At 41.8% G+C, this 23,918-nt stretch overlaps 1 protein-coding gene across 6 annotated transcripts in view; it reads right to left on the minus strand.

Annotated features, from left to right (window-relative positions):
* The window catches only part of ENOX1 (ecto-NOX disulfide-thiol exchanger 1), a 383,297-nt gene extending 361,135 nt beyond the window's left edge, over positions 1-22,162 (minus strand). For all 6 annotated transcript variants that reach the window (XM_074859609.1, XM_074859613.1, XM_074859612.1 and 3 more), the window contains exon 1: positions 21,832-22,162. The gene's annotated coding sequence lies outside the window, so the exon portion shown is untranslated. The remainder of the gene's footprint in view (positions 1-21,831) is intronic.
* Between the last annotated feature and the right edge of the window lie 1,756 nt (positions 22,163-23,918).

Here is a 23,918-nt window from a genome sequence, read left to right on the forward strand (position 1 = left end):
CCCTAAGGATCTTGAACTCCACCATTTCCTGGTCACTGCAGCCAAGGGTGCCCTTGAGCTTCACATTCCCCAACAGACCCTCCTTGCTGGTGAGAACAAGGTCCAGCATAGCACCTCTCCTCATTGGCTCCTCTATCACTTGGAGAAGGAAGGTATCATCAGTGCATTCCAGGAACCTCCTGGATTGCTTATGCCCTGCTGTGTTGTCCCTCCAACAGATATCGGAGTGGTTGAAGTCCCTCATGGGGACCAGGGCTTCTGAACATGAGGTTGCTCCTATCTGTCTATAGAGGGCCTCATCTACTTGGTCTATCTGATCTGGTGGCCTGTAACAGCTCCCCACTATAACATCAGCAGTTCCTGCCCTGCCTTTAATCCTGACCCATAAGATTTCGGTTGGCTCCTCATCCATCCCCAGGCAGAGCTCCATGCACCCCAGCTGGTCACTGACATAGAGGGTGACACCCCCTCCTTGTCTCCCCTGCCTGTCCTTCCTAAAGAGCCTGTATCCTTCCATTCCAGCACTCCCGTCATAGGAGCCATTCCACCATGTCTCCGTGATGCCAATAAGATCGTAGCCCTGCAGGTGTGCGCACATCTCTAACTCCCCTTGTTTATTCCCCATGCTGCGTGTGTTTGCATAGAGGCACTTAAGTTGGGCCCCCTGTGAAGCTGACTTGCTGGCTGGAATCCTTTGTGCTGCTCTTCAGGTGCTCTCCTGCTGACCTGTGATCCCTCTCCAGGATCTGGGCATCTATTGCTGGCCCCGGCACCAAACCGGGTAGGAATCAGATGGATTGAGCTCCCCTCCCCCAGTAAACTTCAGTTTAAAGCCCTCTTCTCCAGCTTGGCAAGCCTATGACCGAAGATGCTTTTCCCCTTCTCTGAAAGATGGACCCCATCAGCCCCCAGTAGACCAGGTTTCTCAAAGCAAGTTCCATGGCCTAAGTAGCTGAACTGACAACAAAAATTTTAAACAGAAAGAAAATAGTACTTTACAGCACACAGAGGAAAACACTTGGACTGCAAAGTTCTTATGAATGCTACTGAGCTCTCCTAAGCTTTCACCAAGTGAAAGGACCTCTTGTCTCTAACCAGGACTGTGAGGGACAGTGAGGTGAAAATGAACGTTTTGAGGCAGGAATTAAGGAGCTGAAGTCAGGAAAAACATAATGAAAAAGGACTATTCCTCTTCTTTCCTTTCTTCACTTATAAGAGACTGAAAATTGCTTTTGTGCAAACGGTTATTTTCTACCATGCACTATTTTTGTTGTCACTTTTAAGTCCCCTAGACACAAATCTATGGAAAATGAATACTCAAGATATATTTGAACAAATCCTCTTCAAAATGATAAACAGCAATTATCAACGACCTTTCCAGAGAGAAGGATCGTAACAGGCATCCACTGGGATAATTCTCCCATTCATATCATTTAAGGGAATGACACCACATACAGCACATAGAAATGAAGTTTCACTATACATCTCCTTTCTGTCACTGTAATGACAACCCAGAGGAGTGTGTTGATCCTGAGAATGTTCTTATCCTGATCTTGTTATTTCTGAAATGGAAGCTCAAATGTAGAAAAAGGAAGAACATTTTCGAACAGTAACTCTAATGCTACCGTATTTGTAGCTTAAAAAAAAAAAAGTTTTTGTGACATAAACAGAAAGACAAAAATATCAAACAAGGTTTCATAAACTAAATAGCAAAGTTAAACAAAGGGAGCTCCACTATCCCCAGACAGATTTCTTTGCAAGGAAAATGCTATATATTCTAGAACCTGGGGCTATATTCTGAGTTACACCCAAAAATGGCAGAAGGAACTGTATCACACAAAATTAAGTACTAACCATCTTGAAAACTACAAATCTGTTCTGGTTAGATATGTAGAGTGAACATTTTAGAACCTTTTATTTGGGAATATTTGGTATGACCCTCAGACCGGCTGAGAGGTCCTCAAAGACCAATCATTTCTGCCACCACACCGGACCTGTCCTCCGCTAGGAGCACAGGCTTGGCTGAAAACAGCTTCACACCTATTCTGAATTTCATCACTTTACAAAGAACGGTGTGATGGTTTACCTACAGAAAAGAAGTTCTTGCTACATCTTTTCTCCTCACCCCTGGTCCTGACTTAGTTTTTCTGGTTCCAGAAGAGAACCAAGGCACATCTAAAACTCCCTACAATGGAAATTCTCAACTGGTCAGTTAATCTACTTCAGGTCATCTTACACTGCCCTTGATTCAGACTCTAGCTTAGGAAGGATGAGTACATCATGCATTATTTTGTGTATGAATACTAATGTTTGAGGCCCAAATACAGTTAGATTACAGTTAGATTTTAAAACAATTATGGAACTATTTCAAATACAGTAAAAGGCTTGATGGCACCCACTGGACAAAAAACAGGTACAGTTGCAGTCAGTCATTGCTTTGCCAGAAAATTACAGATCAAACTGAAATTGAAATTCTTTCTTGAAAAATAAAGGAAAGCACACACACAAACCCTGCCTTTTCTTTTCCTTCCACCTGAGCCCCCACTGCTGCTAAGTGCCTAACAAGCATTCATAGGAATAGTCCCTAACAAAGTCTCCCAGAATTGGTAAGGCAGTACACATGCCTTTGCACAGAAAGGCCAGAGATCAAGCAATAAGCTTTTATAATTTCTCTTTTCAGTTATAAATGGAGGCAGATATGATGACAAATACATGTTTCAGAAAGCTGAATGTGATGTTATAGCAGAATACTATGGGATACTAAATATTTCCCTTTTCACCTCAGATTACATAAAAATACCAATACTCAAGATTTCCCCCATAAATGGCCTGTTTCGTTTTTAAAAGTCTGATTTTTTTTTCTTTGTGTGGTTGTGTATATTTTGATCTTAACTGTTTCCTCCCTGTGTTCTGTTTATGCTAGGATACATTCAGGGTTTTTTTGGCCTTGGGGGTACAGCACAAAGATAATCTGAACAATCCCTGGCAGGGGACTGAAGCAAAGGATGGTAAATTTTTTTTCATGCAAAAGCACAAAGGGGACTTTAAAATGGATTGCACACATGGCTGGCACTCAAACGACATATGGCAAAAGCCATGTCACTGCATTGGTTAATTTTCATTTTTGACTCTTTGCTTATGCACTTATATAGCAACAACCACTTACACCTCATACCATGAAATAAGAACATATTACAATAATTTCACATTGGGGGAAGCAAGATAGAAGTTCTCACTGAGCCAAGTCAAGCCTTCTTTCACCCCCCCCCCCTCCAAGTAACACACTGAAAGGCCCTTCTTTGTCATGGTAAATAATGGCAAGGCTTTCATTAGCTGGCAGTTCTCACTGAGTACATGCAGAGATGGTGGATTCTTAGTGCACCTTGATATGGGCATCTCCATTTAGGATGTACCTGCTTGACAGCTACAGACACTGCACATTTCAGGATCCTGTCTCCACAGACCAAACAAAAACTTAGATATGTGCTTTAAAATTCAAGCTGTCATCATTAGGAGCAAATGTGTTAGGTGCAGCAATGTTTTGAAAACTGTTTTTATACAATTAAATTATGCGAGTTGAGGGGTTTATATCCATCTTAGAGATTTTCCAAGTCATGTTCTACTACCTCCTGATATGCAAAAAAAAAAAATCCCCAGCCATCTTCCCCAAAAAGGTGCATTTATAAATTTCCAGAAACACATAGGTGATACCTGTGAATTGATGTTACGGTAGAAAGCAAGCTCCCAAGCCAAAACTACAAATAATTTCTACTACTGTGCAAACTAAAGCAAGACAATGCTTACATAAATCTTCCTACTATACTCATCATTCTGTTTCAGTTACATGCATCCTGGTCCTACATTATTGAGATTTAGAATTAATGACCCACTGAGATTTATAGGGCCAATTACACCTCTCAGCATTACCACTTTGGGGCCTCTACAGCCTTAAACAGATATTAGAAGGTCACTCAGAAAACTCTTATTAAGCTCAACAGACTTCAGATAAGGCCCTCTGCCTAAAAAAAGAGAACTCTAAATAGAAGATGCTTTAGAAATTTCACCTTTATCAGTATTTCTGTAAAACTCACTGTGCTCTTTTTTTGAGGGAACTGCTTAGTAGCATTTGGCCATGCTGGATGAAGCTTTGAGCAATCTGGTCTAGTGGAAGGTGTCCCTGCCCATGGCAGGGGGGTTGGAACTAGATGATGTTTAAGGTCCCTTCCAACTCAAACCTTTTGCTAGATTTGCTAGTTGAGTCCAGTTGGGTCCATTTGTTTTGTTCTCTTCCAAAAATGTGGAATAAATACAACTGGATCTAGCAGTGGTCATTATGCAGCAGGAAATTACTAAATAGTTTATGTGTATTAATGCAAGCGTGACAGATATGACTATTGAGTGACGTCTAAAGGGATTGCTTAGTGTTCATGGAACTGTGAGGAATTCACTTGGCAACATCCCTAGTAAGTGAGAAGTCCCTAAATTAATACTGCCCAGTTGCAGTAACTGAGGTGACTGAAATAATCTTTGCTAATAGACAGCATTGCACAAAGATTGCTCAACATAGACAATTCCATATGTTCTTGTGTTTCCTTTCCCCCTTTTTACAGGCATGGCTTTCTTTGAGCAACCCGAAGTGCTGAGAGTGATGCAAGTCATCAAACAGTAACCATGCATGTTCCACAACAGAAGAAAGTTTTGAAATGAAGCAAAAGCATAGCATTATTTGTAATAAGTAGCCTGATAAAGAAACAGATATGATCAAAGAAATCCAGAATTCAAAACTGTTTTCTTCACTTAAGAATTTTTAATGAAGGGAAAAAAATTGACAAGTAGATATCTAGACAGACTTCTGCCTGGCATGAATTAAGCCATTCAAGTACACACAATTTATAATAGAAACACCAACAAGCACCTTTAACTACAGCATCACAGCCAAATGTCACCATAATTAGGCTAGAAATGCTGTGCTTTGAGTCATGAATAGGATGTGCTCAGCCTTATTTTCTATATAGGATCACTCCATCCAAGCGCATGCAGGAACATTTATTGAGAAATTCACTGAAAGATAACAACTGATTTAAAAGGGGTTCATGTAAGTTTAGTTAAGGAGCAACTTCAGAGATTATTTTCAATTACTGAGATAAAATCATGTCTTCTCTCAGGAGGAAAAAAGAAATATTTTTTTTTCTACACACTACATAGAGCATATGAAAGCTTTAAGAATAGTCTGATTTCACAAACAATATCAGCCTCCTACTCTGCTTTTCCCTCCCTCAAGTCATTTTTCCAATTATTTCAACATTTTCTTTGATCGATTAATAAAAAGCACCTTTCCTGCTGCAGATAACAGGTTACAGAATTCCTTTTTACATTGAATAGGTTTACCCTGCTCTTGAAATATGAACTGATGGTTTTATTTTCTTTCACCAAATCTGCAGGGCTCTGACCAAGCATTGACTTTTTCTGCACCAAACTCCTCATTGATTTCAGAGAGCATGAGAATGACAGCAGGACATAAGCACTAAGTTCCAGTCCTTCTAAACTTGCATGAGGATCTGCAGTTAATAAACCAGAAAGCCTCTGTTAACTTGCATTTAAAAGAATAGCTTTACTGGCTTCTCTTGAAAGGCTGCAGATCTGAAAAAAAGCACCATCTTCAGCTCCTCTAAATTCACTATCAAACAGGTTAGCATCCTTTTTTAATAAGTAACACATGGCATCCTCATCTGATGCAGAAGGGATACATGTACACTGTCTACTTTAGACATGTAACTTTGCTATGACTTAACCTTGTTATTGTAGGGTTCCTGTACATTCAGCAGATACTCAGACACCTGAAGCTGGCAATTCAGAGCCCAAGGGGCTGCACTACATATACTACGTGAGCTCCTAATTCAGGCACATATGTTACATGCTCAGAGCGAGTCTATGCAGTCCCTCCACACATTTCAGCACAGTACCATGCTTCATGCACTCTGTACATATGAACCTTTGCTATTTCACTCTTGCCACCTCATTTCATTACCTACATCTCCATGAGTAAAACAAAGAAATCTACACACATAATATGCCTCTTTGGACAACAGAAAACCTCGGGAGTTAAAGGGCAGGCTGTACACAGAAATAAAGAAAGAAATGAGATTTATTTTCTTTGGCACAGAAACCTGGAGACATGTAATGAATATATATTAGCCCTCTTAAGTTAACTATTCAAGATGCTGATGGAGGTGACAGTGCAATCTCGTCACTCTCCCATCAAACCACCGTCAGACTCATGCAGGCAGCCCTGCAGCTCCAGAGCAGTCTAGCCTTTCTAATACATTCCATCCACCTTCCAAGGTATATTTTATTAGTTTAAGGAAAAAAAAAAATAATCTATATTCCAAATAGTAGAGTCACTAACAAGACACAGATCTTTTGAAGGTAAAACAGGAAAGCATGCATGGCAGAACATTTAAGGCCTTACTAGACTGGGAAAAAAGCCCACCTTTGTAGAGAAAGTACTGCTATCCATATGCCTTTAAAGACAAAACCAAAGGCTTTCTAGTCATAAACCACCACAAAATTATTGTCTGATCACCTGCTGTCTTGCATGCACATCAAGACTGTTTTTCCAGTAAGATTTGTTCACTTACATTGCCCAAATGAATGTCTCTCTTAAAATAAAAAAATAAAAAAATTACCCCATTGAAAATGACTTCCTAATCTGCCATCCTTTCAATAGAACTGAAGTGCTCTTCACACACATAGTACACAAGCATCTTGAATTAGCAGGGAACTATTTTTAAATACATGAAGGATAAGATACAAAATTAGTTTCATGGGGAATGAGAACCTTAGAGATTATTTACTTTCCCTTAATTACTTTGACTCACCACTCATTTAGCTTTCCAATAGTACTACCTATTTCACACTCAAATTTTGATACTAAAGACATGTGAGTGTGGTTTTTTGAACATTTAAGATTATGGACCTTAATGATACATAATCACATTTCTCAAATTGACTTACCCACAGAAAAAATAATTAAAGATGACACATGGTACAAATATTCCTTTATTTGGAACAACTGTCTCAAAGTAAGGGTCCCTATGTAAAAGCAAGCACCTTTCCTTGAGCAAAAACATGAAAATTCTGACAACTGTACAAAACTATTACACTACGCACAGGTATCCTCTTATACTACTGATCTTATACAATGTAAGGAGCAATAGAAATAAAAAATTATTTTTCAAAGCCAGGAACTCAGATGACAGGACAGCCTATCTGAGTCCTGAGCCTGAGAGAGAAGCTCAAATTTCTAATCGTTTGAACAATAAGAAATTAAGTGTGGCCATACAGTACTGCTGGGCTACACCCATTACCCATCTTTACTTTGTATGACACAGGCACATTTCTGTCACTTGCATGGGATACAAAAAAAGAAAAGTTAGAGTAGATGAAATGGTATTCCAGAAAGAGAGCACTTGTGGCAAATTTCAAATATAAAATTAAAGAAAAATAGTAATAAAAAAAATAAGGTCTACAATCTTATCTCTGTGGAAATAAATTAATTAGAATATTTATGACAGAGCCTCCTAATATAAAAGAGTGGGAAAAGTAAATAGAAAGGATGAAGGGAGCAAAGAAAAGGAAAGTAATAAAGACGACAGTGCATTAAAGAGAAATAGCAAGTCTGAAATATAAAAGAAATGGAGGTCACAGTAAAAAGACCTGGGACAGATGGACACAAAAAGAAGGAGAAAGGAGGGTTATAAAAATGAAAGGAGAGAAGGCAAGACAAAAAGGGCTAGGGAGACAGACATATAGAAGGGACCACTTAAAATTTAAAAAATAAAAAAACAGAAGCAAAACCCAAACCAAACAAACAACAACAACAAAAAAAAACCAACCTACATACAACCACAGCTCCACATTCCACCCAAAAAGTTACTCTAAAAACCAGAGCTGGAAGGAAAATAAGTGAAATTCATTTCATTGGCTAATGACGCTTCATTCGATGCTGACAGCTCAGGGCACAGTCCTGTCTCTGTCAAGCAGTGGGACTTCTTGCCATAACTTCTCAGCTCCCACGGGATTAAGGCTGCGCTGAAGCAATACCTGAATGATTTCCTGCACTTAAAACACCTGAGACACTGCATACCATAGCATCAGCTCTAGATTTTTCAGGATGACTAGTCTTTACTAGGTAAGGGAATGAAGAGGTACAAAAACTGTCACGGTACTACATACGTAGAAGCACATACTACTGACACCATGTATATGAATTTACGAGTTCTCTCTTTAAGCTGTGTTATCAAATCATTGATTATGTTATAAAGTACTAACAATTCTTCTATGAGCTGTCAATGTCTAAGGTATCAGAAAAAAAGTTACGGGCTGTTAAAGCAATTAGCAAAGGAATCACCATGAAATAAAGTGGATTTTCTGAAGGCTTTCTAGAGAGAGATGGTTAAGAAAGAAGCTTTGGGTTCCACTTTTCACCAGTGAATATTGCGCTTTTCCAACAAAACAACCGTTGCAGTTGAGAGAAAGAAAGAGACCCTGAAAAGAATTTCTCGAATCACTTATTAGAATATAATGAATATTAACAATAGACAGTAGGAATTCTCTTGAGAATTCAGTATTGCTGGGTTTTGGATCCCTTCTTCTAGGCTGTTAAGGTTGCTAGGGAATTTCACAGTTAATGGTGTATTTCCATATGAATGTTTGAAGAAGGGGGAAGGGTTTGCAAAACTGAATCTTAAGTGTGGAGTTTTCTTTGTGCTATGGAGATAAAAATCTGATGTTCTTGTAAAGCTGACATAAGACACTTCCAAACTTAACTACACAATATCAAAGATTTTTAAAAGAAAAATTTACACGTAAAATGTTTAAAGAGGCATTGTGAGGAAGAACTTGCTTATCTTACGCTGGTCAGTGGCAATGCACCAGACTTGCCTTATACACACTCTAACGGCAACAAGTGGTCTACAAAACACAGCAGCTTTGTTTTGCTTTAACAGATAAAAACAAGTTTATTTTGTTTTAAACAGATTGTATGTCCATTTTTCATAGACCATTTAGAAAGCACATTGCTGTGGGCTTCCCAATGACAAATACACTGAGGCACCAGCAAGTGACAACACACTTTGTACTCCTTGACATGGATGAAAGAATTCAATTCAACTTTTCTTTTTTCTACCTGGAAAGAGAAATGCCCAAGAAAAATATTTTTCAGCCCTACTTCCCGAGAATGAAGCTTAAACGATGCTCTATCTGCATCTTCACCTGTTTCTCCTCCCTTCTCTTCACTAACTTTGTGTAACATTGGTCAAGAGTGACCAAAACTGACAGAGGGCAGAGTGCCTTCATTTTCATGAAAATAAGTAGCTGAATAAAGGAGAAAAATAATAAATGTCCCACGGTTTGAATGGTAGGTACTCAACCTTGCATCAGAAAATCCACAGAGCAATCACTACCAAAGGAAAATCTGCAGAAAACAAGGGAAGGTTGGGTCCACACTCACACCACCACCATTTATCTGGTTGTTCTCCCCATGCTTTAGTATTCAAAACATCCCAACTCAGGCAACTCTTATTTACTGCAAGCATACAGTAAATACAGACATGCTTGCATTGGCAACTGCTGTGACAGCTGATCTTCACACCACAGTATTATCTTAATAAACTGTCTCTCAGCCCCAAGGTCTTTGTTCTCATATAAGTGACCTACAGCTGGTCACCCTGCATCTTACACAAAGCATGACAAGCACAGAGGTTATATGAGTTAATTGCATAGTGACGAAAAAATAGCGTGCTTTCTTCATTTCAGCAATGTGGTCTTTCTCTTCTGAAAACAATTGGATTTATGCTGTAATTCCAGTTAATGATAGAACTGTATATCTGGATAACTCTATCATTAGTTAATGTTACCACCACATGAGCTTGTCTGTGTGGTATTTGACAATGAGATTCGAGTTAAACAGCCTCCTCTAGAATGAAGACAATATTGGATTAATTAGGTAACTTGCTACACATTTAGAAAATGAAGATGAATATCCCTTTTATAATGATATTAAAATCCTACCGAATAAGAACCAGATTGTAATCTGTTATTGTAGTGTAACTCATGAATCTCTCTTGAATTGCTCAAAATTTAAATCACTGGAGATCAGAATCTGGCCCTATATATCCTAAAAGAACATTTGACTCATTACTCATGTAAAAAGGATGCAATCTCTGTCAACACATAGTGCACAGAAACCAATCTGTTTCCTAGGAGAGCTCAAAATTCTCTTCCAAAAGAACTCATATTCTGGTACTCCTAACATACTATTTTTATTGGTCTACATGCTACTAGCTATGGAGTGAACATCTGGAGAAAAGCAGAAACTGGGGTCCATTATTCAGCTTTTTCCGTGCACGCTTTCCAGAACTCAGGCAACTTTCTTCCTCTGACCAAAGACAGCCACTGGAAATACCGTAGGAAGTCCATAAACCTTTTACTAGCTAAACACAAACCACAGACTACCGAATTCATTTTATAACATGATTATTCCTCCAACATGGTCCAAAACTGAAAGCAAGCAACTCTAAATAAAATACACAGAAATGTTGCAGCTGAGTCACAAGTCTCTAAACAGCCTGGTCTACCATTCTTTTAGTCTGCTTTCAGTTGTGCTTTAACAACTTGGGATATGTCTACATAAGCTTTTTGAAGACAGATTAGTTTTCTCTCTACCTATGCTTTATGATGCTTTTGCACCAGCCAGCGCTGAACCTTAAGTTCTGTTAGCAAGGGATCACATGTGAAAAAGTGAATTTATCAAAATGGTTGAAGTCTAACAGTGCAACATGCCAAAATGCTCCACATTGAGATGGGCCGGGAAGAAAATATTTTTCAAGCCTGAAACATCCATGTTCAGCTGCCAGCGTCTCCTATAACTTGACTGCTACATATTCCACTGTTCTGACACAAACAAGGATAACAGACTGATCATCTGGATTTCAGTTTAAGTTATGAAACCACACTCCTTCTGACCATCCCACTTCCTTCTATCCCACTCACTGTACGGCTTGGTGAGAATCACAGACAAATAGCACTGGAAACAACTATGCAACAGGATCCATTGCATCCTTTAAAGACAACACAGTTATATCTACCATGTTTTTCAAGACTCCCACAGTGTTCACACAGTCCATTCTAGGACCCCTCTACATCCTTACAACTAGACAAAAAATCCCAAACTTGTTATTTCTTGCAAAGTATTCAGCCTATTATTTTTACTTTACTCACTGTGGGCATTGCAGATTTTTTTTCCTTGTATGTCAGACTTCTTCCTGTTCTCCATCTTCATTCAAAGCATTAATCTTGTCATTCAGTATCTACAGCTGCTGAGGCCTCCTTCTATATTTTGCTCAAATATTTGGTGTTATTTATTTGCAAGTTAGAGGAAGAAAGTTTCTACTTGAACTGGAGCATCATCAAGTTGTAGCTGGTCAAAATCCTTCTGAAACCATCATTAGTTGCCTTCCTAAGATTACCGATTCTATGGGGAGTATCTGGCTGTATAAAAATTTCTTACAAAAGTTGTGTTCAATTTCAGTTTAGATAAAACTTGCATTATTGAGGACCACAGAGCAGAGGGAAAAATAAAGACATGATCTTCCTCAGAAGATGTCCAAGAGTAACTGAAGGAAGGGAGCATAAATACTTTTTTCCAGCCAGCCCCTAATTACACACGTGGTTCTTTCTCACTGAGATGAACTCAGCATCAGGACAAACCTACTTCAGAAGTCCACATTTCAATTTGTTTCTGCCACTACTATGCTTGCTCCTCAGGCACTTACAGAACACCTCCTTGTCGTACAATCTTCCCATGGCATCCCTTAGAGACATGGCTGAAAGTGTGATACAGGTCTGCATTTTTCCTTGCACAGATGCTTATAGCCACTCTCTGAATACTTCTCATATTCACTGAACCATCTGGCATTAATAGAAGTGCTGTTTATTTTAGTTCTTTTCCTTCATCCATTTAACAGCAAACCAGTGAATTTAAATGTCTTTTAAAAAGCAATACCCACAGGCTTACATCTCACCCTATATTGCCCATTTTGTGTTATGCTGACAGCAACGTTAGCACAAAAAGTAGTTTCTCACCAAGTTTGAAGTCTTCATTTTCCTAGTGTTTAAAATAGGAGTGGCTATTGCTCTTTGTCTTCCCTGATAACAAAGACAAACCGATTCCTCTAGATCGAAATGTTGAAGAGCCACTGAAACAACTAGAACAGTTACTTAAGTGATCATCACAGCTATATTTCAATGATGACAGAGTTGTCAAAGCATCTCATCTTCAGGATTATCAAATTCAATCTTCTGCTTTCAATTCAATATTCAGTTTCATCTGGCAGCCCATCTGACATTGAAGAACCAAAAGAAACAGATTTTCTACATGATTTCAAGATGACCGCTACTCTTTTCTGTCTAGCTATTTATGCAGCATTTATACTTTAGGTATACAAGAACTGTTTGATTACAACAGGTTCGCTGATTCACTTCACACTACTCCCTTTATTCTTGAGCAAGATGAGCCTGAAAATTATTACTTCTATCATTTCTATTTTATTTGTAGTATATAGTAACAAACAGAATCAACTTTTGTTATTATGGAAAAGATAAACCTAGGTGCAAGATAGGAAAGCTGGCCTTCAACAAAGCTGTCCTGTCAGATGTGCTGCCTACTTCCAGATTTGAGCAAATGAAGCCTGCTCTGACCACACAGTTCTCCATTCTCTTCCTTCTCATCACTATCCATGGAGAGCGGATTACACTAAGCAGCTACTCTGTTCTTTCATTAACAGCGAGCCTTCTCTTTCCTTTTCCCCAGAGATTTTATGCAGTTACATAATCTCCCTTAATATTTTCCAAGGAACTTAAAAAGAAATTCCAATTTTTCAGCCATTCTCTTTTACTTAAAAAATGTTAATAGTTTCCTTTCCAGGCTAAAATTACAGCCGCCTTGTATTTTGCAAAGAAAACAATATAAACTACACATTACATATGTTCTGCAAAACGATACAGAAGTTAAACAAATGCATCATGAAAAATAAAACTGCAAAACCCAGCTAATGACATACACACCACACCTGGTTTCACATGTTTTCCTGTAATAGTATTAACCTTACAGAACTGGCAAGAAACTGGATAGCTAAATGGATTGGCAACAGTACATCTAAGCTTTCACCTGGAGTGTATCAGCTCAACTTTAGCCCAGCTCCTCTAGGAACTGAAAACACGTGCTCTCTCATAGGCTATTGATGACATAAAATGGTAATGGCTATCTGGTTCATACAAAATGGGAGATTACATTGCAGAAGAGGAGTTATCAGGATAAACAGTATTTCCTCTTACTGTTAAGATATGAATAGCCCTGAACCAAAAAACTGGCCAAGGGTGCCTTCATTTGCTAAAATGAAATTAACCTAAGAGATGATCATTTTAGGACAGCTAATGGAAAGGCAACATAAAGAAGATTAATCAAACGTACTTTCCAGGACCTTTAAGTCTTCAGCTTTCACATGTAACAGCCTCCCACCAACACCTCCATTTCTGTTCTGCGTGAAGACGGTGGAAGCCAGATGTGCACGTGCAGAAGAACCATGAGGATGCATGAATAGACCACCCATTTACAGCTAGTAAATCTGCACAGAGTGCTTGTTCACATTCAGCTGCCCATCATCTGCCAGCAGAGGATCATAAACACACACTTTTTTGATGCATCTATAACCACACTACCCTGGGCTGTGATCTCAGTAGATTTCACTGCTAAGCAAGGGTCACACCTCTAAGGAAAACTCTCGATAAACTAAGTGGATCACTTATTTGGTAAATGCAACTCTTTCTTCTGAGTCAGTGTTGAAGTAATGCCAACATCCATCATAAGTCATCAGAAGAGATTAATCCATGGATCTCTGCCACCAAAATACAGGCCTCTACCACTGCAGAATGAGAGGGAACTGCTTCACTTGGTAGAAAATAGCAAGCTCTTATTCTATATGCAGAGGAGCCACTGAATTAGGATATAACACAATTTCACAGAATGTCAGACCAGCAAATTATTAGGAAGCAATCTGCTACTTTCAGATGAAACAAACTTTGTCATTGCTGAAATACTTCTTATAAGTGCACAAGTACCAGTGCCCGATCTAAGAGCACTCGCATTCTGATTATTGTACTCCACCTCCCTAAATTCACCTCACGCCTTTATCAGCTACTTCTATTTCATTTCTTCTTTGCTTCCCTGACAAAATGCTTCCTAACAGGTATGGGTAAGTCTAAACAGAGTTGTAAAAAATACTGTTAAACCCTCACTGTATTCTATCCCAGGCAGAGCTGTTATGTCCTGAAGCATTTTTACACCATGTATAGGGCACAGACCCCTTTAAAATCTGCATAAAGCCAACCTGTCATACCAAAATAGTTGTATGCTATCCACTCTAGCCATGGAGGAACTGTTCCCAATCATGTATTGATGAAATCTAGTATACCAAACCCCACATCCTAAATTCTAACACTATGTTAAAAGTACCTGTATAAAAATGCTTTAAAGCCTCATTTAACTTAAGTTAAATGAATTAGTTAAATGAATTAAGTCTAAAAGTAAAGATCTATTAATGGAAACAAATTGTAATTAAGACTGTTGTGGACCTAGCTTCTCCCTGCAAAGGTGACAGAATAATAATATTACATTTACACAGTATCTTTCAGTCTAAAGGATTCCATCCAGTAAGTCTGATCTTAGACATAATTACACAGAAGAGTGTTATTAACGTACACAAGTAATCCTAAATAAACCAATCTACTCAATTTCATTACCAGCAACTACCAAGATTGGTCCACTCAATTGTATGGGTTCTTTTTAGCTACCTTATCCATCCATCAACAAATTATTCACCCATCAAAAAAACTGTCCCTCTAACATCAGTAATGCATTGGGAACAACTTCAGTCTTAATTCTTATGTTCAGCCTGAAAAAAAAAACCCTTCCTCCAGCTTCATTCAACCTCCTCTCAGACTCCATCACCAACACTATCAACCAAGCCCCAGAGACGAATACCACCAACAGCTGAACCTGGCTTACCTGTCAGAGGATTTGTTTCTAAGCAGTCACCTGGGATGTATTGGGAGTGTACTGTTTTTTAATAGACAGACCAAGTTTTTTCATCTTATTCTGCACACAGAAGACCTAAACCTGGCTTCCACAACTTCAAAACACCCCTTTCTTGCACCATCAAGTACTTAAACCAAAGGTTAGTCTCACCAACCAGCTCTACCCCAGCTGTGCTTTCCCTTGTACGTGGTACTCCTGCAAGACCACTGTTCTAATCATTATCACACAAGGAAGGGTTACTCTGAATCATTTGTTTTTACCTTATGGTTACCAAAATAGGCCTTGTTTAAACAGTTGGCTGCCAGGTATGCACAAAGCATGGCAGAGGAAAATCCACCTCCTCCTCTGCAATTGGCATGGCTGTTAGAAAACATTCCTTGATGATATCAGCCTGCACAATGATTTTTTTTTTCTGAATACTTGCTTTGAGTAAAATGAATTGCAAGAAACCATTGTAATAACATCATTTCAGGCAAGGATTCCTCAAGGAAACTGCCATTACACCTTGAACCTGCACCTTCCCTGGCTAAGTCTTCTCCCAGTCTACATGGATAAGTGAGACATTTAAACCAGTGCATGCTGGAAAAGATCATCCATATGTCTCTCCTCCTCTCTTAGCCTCTTCCAGAAAACACACCACTGACAGCTGTAGTCATCAGGACTTGCACTGCATACAGACTAGCCAGATCATAGGAGACAGCTGTTATGAGATCAGGGCATCATGATGAGGGGACAGGAAGGAAGCAGTAGAACCTGCTATCCATCATTGCTACCCGATGGCAGTAAGCTTTCTTAGATGATCAAAGAAAATGCTGCAGAAACCGTCAACAAACAAGAAGCTGTCACCTCTGTGCCCTCTACACCCCACGATGCTCATTGTTTTCAAAAGGGAAAACAAACGAATAAACCAAAGCTGGTGACTAAAACATCTACTGTGGCCAATCCTTGCACATTCACCATCCCATCATTGACTCAACCTGAGTTCATATGATGACCCGGTTCCAAGTCATGCATTTATAAAAGTGCAAGACCCAACTAGAAACTGCTTGGCCAAAGTACAAACATTCCGGTTTGAGAAAAATCAAGTCAAGGATGGTTGGCCCAGTATCTGACCTAGTTTCTCTTGTAACCTTTATCTGAAACTAGAACAAAACAGAGACAGGAAGAAGGGGTGTTAGATCTTGTACTCCATCTCCTTGAAAATGCAGAATTGCCTCCTCGAGTACATTTGCTAGTGACCTACCTACTCTTATTTTAAACGTCTGAAGAGTCATGGGCTCTCACTACACCTGGACTAATATAGGCTCCAATACATTTTTCTGTCATTAAGTTTTTGTCCAGAATTAAACTTATTTCCTCGATTTCTCCATTTAGTTCTAGGTATTCTCTCACATAATGCACCAAAAAAACCAGATTCCTTTGACTACAATACTTTTCAAATATCTACATGTAGTTAACCTATCTCCCCATATTCAGTACCAGCCTAGAAATATGTCTATTTTTGAATATTTTCCCTCAAGCTAGTTCCTCCAGACCCCCAAGTATTTTGTTGCTCTTCTTTGAGCTTCACTGAAATTGCCAACACCTTCCTGTTGATATGATATTCAGAGTTTTCAGATGTGTTCATGGCAAATTCTTATAGAAAGGGAATCCCACCTCTTTGTTCGCAGACATGGTACCTTTTTCTTGTCAGCTCAAGCACAAACCATGCTGTTCTGTAATCAAGTCACACTGCAGACTCATGTATTACCTCCTGCTGGATCTTAATTCTAGATCCCTTCTGACATCGCTATTACCCGTCAGTAACTTCTCAGTTTGATACTCCTTGCTCTGTGGACTTGCCTTTTCCCCAAATTTGTTCCCTTCACTCTACTAGCCTGTAGGAATTCTCCTGAAGTACTGTTTACTCCAAAGCAAAGACGCTAGTTTCAAAGGTTACAGGTTTTGCCCAAGGCCCCTATTCAACAAAGCATTTAATTACATGCCTAACTTTAAGCACATGCTTAAATCCAGTTGATCACGGCAAGCGGAGATGAGCTTAAGCATGCATTTAAAAAAAAAGTTAGGTATGCAAGTCAGTGCTTTGCTGAACCAAATCCTCAGTTTCTGTAATCACTTGGATGGTTTACTTTCCATATTTGGCAAGAATTGACAGCTCAATGCTTTTATGTTACAAGATTTAAAAATGAAGCTTCAAGAGAGTCCAAAACTGACATCATGTTTTTGTTCCTTTCTTAAAATAAGGAAATAAATACCTAAGTAAATATGCAACAGTACAGTAATCATTAAGCCTATAGGATTTAGACGTGCAGTAAGTAACTCTATATTCTCGTTACTGCAGTAGCCTCTTTAAAAAAAAAAAAAAAAAAAAAAAGGCCTGTGAAAAATTTGAAAACGCACATGTATCTCAGTAAGATATATAGCACATTCCCTGGTAGCTCACTAGCCATGACCATCATTGCATAGTTAGACAGAGAGAACAAAGCTGTCCATTTCTTAATTCCTATCTACCAAATGCCTTTAAATGCAATGGACTTAACTCACTGTTCCACGAAAGATTTTTAGGGGGAGAAGGGGGAAGAAGGTACTAGTCTTTGGTTTTGGTCATGGGTTGACTATTTCCATCAGATGCCAACCCACATGACAGCAGATGTAAGATTTTACGGTCATCACCACCAACAAATGCAGTTGGCATAATGGGAATTTCATTGAGAGTATTTAAAATCACTTCCAAATGTCTTCCATTGTTTACACACAGAATACTTCATGACCTTTCTCTCCCCCTTGTTTTTTGTTTGTACTTTTTGTTTTCTTTGCCTTCCCTTATTCTGCTGTCTGGTAAACACAGGCAGAGACTAAGTGGGGACTGCAATTAGGCAGCCATACCAAGCTTAATCTGTGGACTACCTAATTGTAAAATTCAAGGTTTGGGAGGAGTGCCATCTGAGAAAGAAACAGAGAAGAAAAATTGGAAAATGACTACTTCCTCTCAATCCATAAAGCCTTCCAAAATTCAATTAACATGTTCTAAACTAAACCATCCACACATGCTAAGGCACTAAAATGCATGATTTCAAATACAGACAAGAAAGTAGCTGCTCATTGATATTTATCAGAATTAAAATATTCTCTGACCATTCCACTCCCGCCCTTTTTATTGAAGTGGCGTGTTGTAACACTTTTGTACCTCAGTACTTGAGATGAATGAGAAAAATACCTACAGACAATATAAATAAATTGTACATGACTGCATATTGGATCTGTTAAACAACAGTGTGAACCCCAAAGTCACTTGGAGAACACCATTACCACACCTAGCAACAATATTGTTGTTTAATAATGCATACGTGATTAAGTTCGAAATAATACCTTCACTTTCACAGATTCACTGGTGCAGCCAACAGGAAAACTACCACTGTTTTTATTTACAGTGTGACGGCTGTAAATATCGCTGGATAGTGAAGACTTGTAGGTAAAACTCTGTGAACAACTTTTTGCCACTTTCTCCTATAAAGGACGGGAAGGTGGCAAAGAGACAAAAGCGCAGAAACTCCTCTCCTGCATTGTGCGTACAACTACTCATCTGAGCCTACTCACCTCCTTTCCCTACTGCAGTTCAGCATCTCCAGCAGCCTTCTAAGCACTAACACCTGCTGGAAGGCTGAAGCCCGCCAGGCAGTACGTACCCGTGTTAGATCTACAGCTTGCACTAATGGATTTTTTTCAGATAGATGGCAGTGCACAAAGTGCATCCAAGATTGGTCCAGGGTCGAGATGCCATTTCAATGCTCAGACACTTTAACTACAGGTATTACTGCATTATCAAAAGCACTTTTAGAATGATCATGGCTTAGGACCCAATCCTGCTGCTCTGTGATAGCTCTAGTTCTTTTGAAGGGGTGAACTGGGTGCCAAGAACATAAACACGGCAAAGGAGCACTCAGGATTTTACTTCACATTCCCGTGAGCAGCAAAGGATTTTTCTTTCAATACATTCTAACAAATGTAGTTTTAAAACACAAAGCTAAAGGATGACTAACAAGACAAAGTCCAGAAAGATATTGCATACTGGATACAGGAGATGATAAATCTGATTTTTAAACGTCTGTTATAGCACAGATTTAGAAATAGTCCAGCAATAAGAACAGGGTATTTCAAATCGCTCTTACTGGCAAAAATTCTACAGCTACTACTTAATTTTGTGCCCTCTTCATTATAACAGACATTGTTATCAAGCTAGGAGAGCAGAGTGAAATTTTAACCATTTAACTACACTTACCCCAGCAAATCCCTTTCTCACAGAAGGAAAATATTAACAAAGCAGCTGAAACAAATAGGAGAAAATCTCGCTGCACAATTAGTAGTTCTGTACCTACTACTTGGGGGTTTCGATATATAGCTATCATGATGTGGAAGCATCCACCATCGTTGTTTTCTGTTTGCAGTAGGGGGTTGCTAGGAAACAAAATACTATTGTCTGATTTCATGATCTATTGCCTGGTTTGCCTGGCAATAGAGTCTTCTAAATCTATTACAGGATTATTTTCTATTTTACAGAGAGATTAAGACTAACATTAAAACACATGCACACAGAGAGGAACAGTAAAAAATGCCTCAAAATTCAGGGGGAAGGATGTATATAGTCCAGGTTGAGGAAGACAAACTATCCTGAGGAAAAATGAATTTAAGCAGTCTGGTGATGTTCATATACACACGCACTCACACGTGTATCAACGTTCCTCGACTGTATCTATAGTTTTGCCAACTTGTCAAAGACTCTCTTGCTTCCGAGCATACAAACTGTTCTCTTACTACTGGAGAGCAACCGTACGCTGCAAGTTCAGTTAATACCACACGCTGCAGAACGCCTGGCGCGGGCGAGCACACATGCCAGAGTCATTTTTGTTCTTGGAATTCAGCTCAGGGTTGTTTCAGTGCCTTAATTTCTTTATGTAATCATTTTTTTGCACATTTGGATAGATGGAAGAGTCAGAAACAACTCCCTACTCTCCTCCTTCCCCTCCCCCCTTTCAGTTGCAACATAAATAAATAAATAAAACAAATAGATGGATATATAAATAAAAGCATCAGGAAAAGATACCTAAAATTAAAAGCCATGATAGCAAATTTCACATATTTGTAGAGTGGCAAGTCTCTGTAAAGTGAGAGATTAAAAGACTATTAAAACCAGACAAATGTAGGTGCCTATCAAGGCATCCCCACAACAGGGGACCTCAACAGCAAAAACCAACACTTAAAATTTGAGAGAGATGAAGACAGTTCGGCACAAAGCCATAGAAAGAAAGGTTTTAAATAAAACCTGCAGAGTAGTTATTACTCTTTTATGTATATCTACAATTTCACACCATGTACAACATATACTATTTCAAAGTCCTTTCAACTTATTTATTAATGCCTATGCATTTCATCACTCCATTTTAAATTTGGAAAAAAATGAATGAGGTGCACTGCAAAAGACATCAAAGCTTTTGACACAGCAGAACTTCCAGTGATTAAAAAAAAAAAAAAAGTAACAACACGCAACATAGAAAATACACAATTCAGAGGAAGTATCTGAGACCTTCTTGTCTCTCCTGCCCAGAGATGGATTTATCCAGCCTCTAACCCTCCTTTCAGAAACCAGGAGCCCGTACCAAAAACCATGTTTAGAATTAAAGAACAAAAGAGTAAAATGCAAGAGAGCTTCTTCCACCCCAGACAACAGCAAGCTACTTCTAGCGATGAGGTCAAAGCAACGAGAGATGGACATGACCCACAACCAATCCCACTCCTCGCCAGGGTGGGACACGGCTATTCCTCAGCTGGGAACCCGCTACCGTAACAATGCTGGTGACAGAACAGTGCCCAGCAGTTCCCCTGTCCCTCACCGGCCGCACACCGAGACCCTGTCACCTATAGCTTCGCTGAAACCTGTTTTAAAGCGCTCGCTCAAGAAGCGGGGAGGAGGAGAGGGATGGGACAGTCACCTCCCGAGCTGCCACCAAAAACTGTTGTGCAAACGGCTGGGGGGCAGCCGGGGTCGTCGCAGCCGCAGCCACCTCACTCTCGGGGGCCGAGCAAGGTTTGCAAGCGGGAGCGACCCCGGGGCCCGACCCCGGCTGCCCTGGGTGCGCTGGGTGCGCTGCCCGCCCGCCCACGCGGGTGCCCCGTGGGGAGGCTGCGCGGCGCGGCTCTCCCCGGCGAGGGCAGCGGCGGGCGCGGGAGCCCCGTCCTCCCCGCCGCTGCAGCAGCAACTGCAATTAAAAAAAAAAAAAAAAAAAGGGGAAAATTAAAAAAAAAATAAATAAATAGCCCGCTAGCGGGAATGGGAAAATAAAAACCCACCCTAAACAGGCGGACCTCAAACAACAACAAAAAACGGGCGCCCTGGAGAGCAAACTTTCTGACTCACCGGGGAGAGCCGCTGCCCCGGGGGGGGCGAGGGGGGCGGCGGGCAGCGGCAGGGGCGGCCCCGCGGCGCCGGAGGAGCGGAGCCGGAGCCGGAGCCGGGCGAGGCGGGCGCCGCCGGCGGGGCTGCGGCGGGGCCGGGGCAGCGCGTCTCGCCCTGCTCCCACCGCCCTCCCCGCCCGCCCCGTCCCTCCGCAGCGCCTCCCCGGCCTCCCCCGCCGGGAGCCGCCCGGGGCGGTCAGCAGCCGCCGCGGGACCGCCGTACCTACCGGCTGCCGGTGCGGGGCCGCGGAGCAGCGGGAGCCGCCGCTGCCGCCGCCGCCCCCCCCCCCTCCTCCTCCTCCTCCTCCTCCTCCTCCGGCGGCTGCCGAGTCCGTCGGCGCTGCAGCAGGCGGAGGACGCCCCGCGGCGGCGGGGAGCGCGGGGCCGGCGGCGCGGGGTGCCGGAGAGGCGGCGGCCGCCGATGCACAGGCAGCGCGGTGCCTCGGTCTGTGAGTGTGTGTGAGTGAGAGCTAGTGTGCGAGAGTGTGTGTGTGCGCCGGGGAGGGATGCTGCAAGGGACCGAGGGAAAATTCTCCCCTCCTAGCAAAGCCGCCGACAAATGGCAAGGCAGGTGTGCAGGGGAGGCAAGGCTCCCGGAGGAGGAGGAGGAGGAGGAGGAGGAAGGGGGAGAGGGGCGGTGAGGAGGGCGGGGAGCGCACAGCCCGGCGGCGGGAGCAGCCGCGGGGCGTCACGGCGTCCCGGGGGCAGCGGCCCCGCCGAGAAGGTCCCGGGTGCGGCCCTTGGGGCGGGCGCTGCGGGCGCAAGAAGCGGGGTGCAGCCCCCCCACCGCCGGGTGCCGGGGGGCAGCGCGCCCCGCTCCGCCTGAGAGTGGGGGGTCGGCAGCGGGGAGCGGTCCCTGCAGAACCGCGGGCACGGCCGACGCCCAGCCAGCCGGGAGAGCTCCCGCACCCCGGCAGAGCATCCTGCCGCAAGTTTTCTCGGAGGCCTCCCCTCAAACACACCCGGCCGCCGTGCACAGCACCCTGCGCGGCTCTGGGAGCTGCACCCCATCCGATGGGACTGGTGCTCCCTCTGGAAACCCTCCCGCGAGAAGTAGTTGCATGCCTTCTCTGCGGAGATAAGTTATCCACCTCTCAGCTTAAAACCAGCACCCCTCGGGGGACACCCTTGCTACGGTGTCTGATTTTTTTGCTTATTCATCTCCGAGGCAGGAGACAGCCCTCAGGCGCGGCGAGAGCACCTGACCTCACCTTTTTCGTCCAGGAAGCCATGGGGCAGGTGGCCAAGGACAGCTCTTCCCAGGACAAGGTGCTGGGCCCAGGGGCGCTGGTGGCAGCAAACGCTTCCCCCAAACCAAGCGCTGCTCCCAGAGATGCCGCCCGATGCCTTGTCCGAGCAGAGAGTTACCAAAGGCTTTCATGGCCACATCTCGGCTCCCGCAGAAGGTGCTTGATAATCTGAACTCTTCCTGGTGTTGGAATGGGAAAAGCCTGTTCCTCTCCCGGCCTGAGTTACCATGCAGGGCTGCTGTAAGCAGTCCCTTTCCTCCGTAGAGACGGTTGTGATTTAGTGCCGGAGAAAGCCTTTGTATGCCCATTTATAATACATTTCAGCACACTTCTAGTTGACGATTAGTTGGTAAGTGAAAAGTGGCTGTGGCTGAAAGGTGGAAACTAACATCAGATATTAAATATTGCACGTGGCAGCTATGATTTCTAGTGGTAGGAAGAAAATCTGATAGAAAAATCACCTGCCTCTCTTTTCCCACAGTACTTCTTTCACCAGAGCAGTACTGAATTACATCCGCTGGTATTGGGCTAATTATATATGCTCACCAGCCCATCGGCTGGGGTTTACCAGGAAGCACACTTATGCAACAGAAGCAATTTCCACACCACTGGGCTCATCTGATTTAAACAATACCGGCTTGTGTTGCCTCTGTGTGTAGTTTTTTTCCCTTGGCTGGCAGGGTTAGTGTCACAGCTTCAGTTTGAGAAGTGACAACAAATAATACTGACACAAATTACACCGAGCAGCACAAGGACACACGTGGAGGACGAAACATGGAAATTAATGCACTGGTTTAGGTAAGTGTTAACTACCTCTGCTGAGGAGCAGGAGCTGCCCTTGGCCCAGCTGTCCGGATGTGGATTCCTTATTTCCTGACTGGTCCTTGCTTTGCTTTTTAGTGGGAGTACAGATTGCTGAATAAAGGAAAAGTTGCTGGAGGCATTTATGTTAAATGTAGCCCTGATGAAAATAAGATGTAATTATAACTTGGGCATCCTTTTCTATATTATTTACAGTAAAACATATCTTTTTAGTCTTTTAAAGCACAGGCCCTAAGCCTGTT

Source organism: Strix uralensis, chromosome 2 (assembly GCF_047716275.1).
Source record: "Strix uralensis isolate ZFMK-TIS-50842 chromosome 2, bStrUra1, whole genome shotgun sequence".
Taxonomy (NCBI): Eukaryota; Metazoa; Chordata; class Aves; order Strigiformes; family Strigidae; genus Strix; species Strix uralensis.